Consider the following 3,493-nt stretch of genomic DNA (forward strand, 5'->3'; position numbering starts at 1 on the left):
TATCAGGGTTGGAAGGGACCTCAGGAGGTCATCTAGTCCAACCCCCTGCTCAAAGCAGGACCAATTACCAACTAAATCATCCCAGCCAGGGCTTTGTCAAGCCGGGCCTTAAAAACCTCCAAGGAAGGAGATTCCACCACCTCCCTAGGTAACGCATTCCAGTGCTTCACCACCCTCCTAGTGAAATAGTGTTTCCTAATATCCAACCTAGACCTCCCCCACTGCAACTTGAGACCATTGCTCCTTGTTCTGTCATCTGCCGCCACTGAGAACAGCCGAGCTCCATCCTCTTTGGAACCCCCCTTCAGGTAGTTGAAAGCAGCTATCAAATCCCCCCCCATTCTTCTCTTCTGCAGACTAAACAATCCCAGTTCCCTCAGCCTCTCCTCATAAGTCATGTGCTCCAGACCCCTAATTATTTTTGTTGCCCTCCGCTGGACTCTTTCCAATTTTTCCACATCCTTCTTGTAGTGTGGGGCCCAAAACTGGACACAGTACTCCAGATGAGGCCTCACCAATGTCGAATAAAGGGGAACGATCACGTTCCTCGATCTGCTGGCAATGCCCCTACTTATACAGCCCAAAATGCCGTTAGCCTTCTTGGCAACAAGAGCACACTGTTGACTCATATCCAGCTTATCGTCCACTGTGACCCCTAGGTCCTTTTCTGCAAAACTGCTCCCTAGCCATTCGGTCCCTAGTCTGTAGCAGTGCATAGGATTCTTCCGTCCTAAGTGCAGGACTCTGCACTTGTCCTTGTTGAACCTCATCAGGTTTTTTTTGGCCCAATTCTCTAATTTGTCTAGGTCCCTCTGTATCCGATCCCTACCCTCCAGTGTATCTAGCACGCCTCCCAGTTTAGTGTCATCTGCAAACTTGCTGAGAGTGCAGTCCACACCATCGTGTTGATGCAAGTTTGCAAGGCCGTTAATCGCATCCTACTTAGAAGAACCGTGACTCTGGGTAACGTGCAGGAAATAGTGGATGGCTTTGCACAAATGGGGTTCCCTAACTGTGAAGGGGTGATAGATGGGACGCACATTCCTATTCTGGCACCACCCCACCTTGGATCCAAGTACATTAATCGGAAGGGGTATTTCTCCATGGTTCTCCAGGCGCTTGTGGATCACCGTGGGCATTTCATTGACATTAACACAGGCTGGCCCGGAAAGGTGCATGACGCACGCATCTTTCGGAACACTTGGCTGTTCAGGAAGATGCAGGCCGGGACTTTTTTCCCAGAGTGGAAGATCACGGTAGGGGAAGTTGAAATGCCCATTGTGATCCTTGGAGATCCCGCTTACCCGTTAATGCCGTGGCTCATGAAACCCTACACAGGGAGCCTTGACAGCAGCAAGGAACGGTTCAACTACAGGCTGAGCCGGTGCCGAATGACTGTGGAGTGTGCCTTTGGCCGTTTAAAGGCCCGCTGGTGATCTCTGTATGGGAAGCTGGACTTGGCCGAAAACAGAATCCCCGCGGTTATATCCGCATGCTGTGCCCTCCGTAATATTTGTGAAGGGAAAGGTGAAAGCTTCACTCAGGCATGGACCTCTGAGGTTCAACACCTGGGGGCTGAATTTGCACAGCCAGAGAGCAGGGCTATTACAGGGGCCCAGCGCGGGGCTGCAAGGATTAGGGATGCCTTGAGGGAGCAATTTGAGGCTGAAAACCAGCAGTGATATCTGGTGCCCTGCACGGGAATGAAGTGCAGTAGTTCCAATCTTTAGGAATCAGTGTTTGCTAAGCAGACAAGCAGACTTGCAGTGCCTGTTTATTTCCTGGGCTAAAGAGTCTTTTACTTTATGCAATAATAAAGAATGTTTTCAAAGCCAAAAAATCCATTTATTGAAAAGAAAAAAAAAATTATTTATTGAAAAGAAACAAGGAGGTGGAGTGGGGAACAGTACAATCACAGATTCGCGTATGTCCTGTCTGGTGTGCTGTGCAGTGAGTGCTGCACTTCAGGATAGCTATACTGCATGGTGATGGGGGTTGAGTGCAGAGGGTAAGGGTCGTGGTTTTCAGGGCTGGGTGGTGAAGATACTGGTGTTGGAGGCAGCGGGTGGTGTGAAGAACACGGAAGTTGGGGAAAGTGGGTTGGAGGTGACAGTGGGGCACAACGGAAAGAGTTTTGGGACAAGGGCTGTAGGGGGGGGGTGGCGTTTGCGTTACTGCTCCTCTTTCTGCATGGCTACCAGCTCCTGGATAGCATCTGCTTGGCGCTCCAGGATGCTTATGAGCCTATCCGTGCTTTGCTGCCAGTGCGCGGTGCTTTGCCGCCGGTGCGCTGCGTTTTCCTGGCGGATCCTGCTTTCTCTCTCCCTCCAGTCCTGTGCTTTCTCATTCTCTTTAATAGATTGCCGCATCACTTCTTGCAGCATGTCTTCTTTGCTTTTTCGCGGTCTCTTCCTGAGTCTTTGCAGTCTCTGAGCAGGCGATAAGAGGGACGGCTGAGGTCTCAAGGTTGATGCAGCTGTATAGGCAAAATGCAACATTTAACAGAGGCAGCATTGTTTATACCAGACAGAGTAATGATTTCCTCCACACTTAAGGAGTAGAAAACACACAGGGTCTACACAATAGCATAATTTTCCCGTCCGAAACAGAGCACACATATCCCACGGGAGCCTCAAAATGGTGAGTAAGGGGGACTGATTGTTTCAGGGCTGCACTGTCCTCTGGGTTTCTGTGCCTTGGGGAGAGCCAACAGCTTCAGGGGGCACCTACACTGAACACTGTCCCAACATTTTCCACAGGAGTTCATCCTGGACGATATCTCCAGGGTGACCTGGTAAGCAAGGGAGGGTCTTCTACTGCAATGCGGCTTCCGCCCTGGCCCATATGCAGCTTGCCTGTGTGCAGCAATGGTCCCCCCACCCCTCGCAGCACAGTGGCGCGGACACGTTAGCCCGGCTGGGACAAGGACCATAGTGGCTCTCCCGATAAACCTGCGCAAGCGCATTGCACACGTTCTGGATGAGACATTCGAGGAGATTACCGATGCCGATTACCGCGATGTGATAAACCACATCAATGCACTATTCTGCATCTAGGCATGCATGCCTAACCCTCCTCTCCCAAAGAGCCCGCACCGAAAAAATTCCTTCCCGAAAAAAAAAAACGCTTACCGGGAACCTGCTCTTCTGTTTGTCCTCCACCAAGTACCAGCCACTGCGACTGGCTACCTTCCTCCTGGCTCGAGAAGAGCTCCTGGCTGCATGGCTCCAGGGATTCTGGGGTGTCTCCATCCGGCCCACCACCATCACTCCCGTTTTCCTCCTCTTCCTCCTCTTACTCCTCCTCCTCCTCCTCCTCCCCCACACCGGCTCTGAAGTGTCCATGGTGGTGCTCGGAGTGGAGGTGGGGTTAACCCCAAGTATCGCATCCAGCTCTTTGTAGAATCGGCAGGTCGCGGGGGGAGCACCTGAGAGGCCGTTTGCGTTGCGGGCTTTGCGGTAGGCACTCCGCAGCTCCTTCACTTTAATCCTGC

This window comes from Terrapene carolina, unplaced genomic scaffold (assembly GCF_002925995.2).
Source record: "Terrapene carolina triunguis isolate 2854851 unplaced genomic scaffold, T_m_triunguis-2.0 Scaffold67, whole genome shotgun sequence".
Taxonomy (NCBI): Eukaryota; Metazoa; Chordata; order Testudines; family Emydidae; genus Terrapene; species Terrapene triunguis.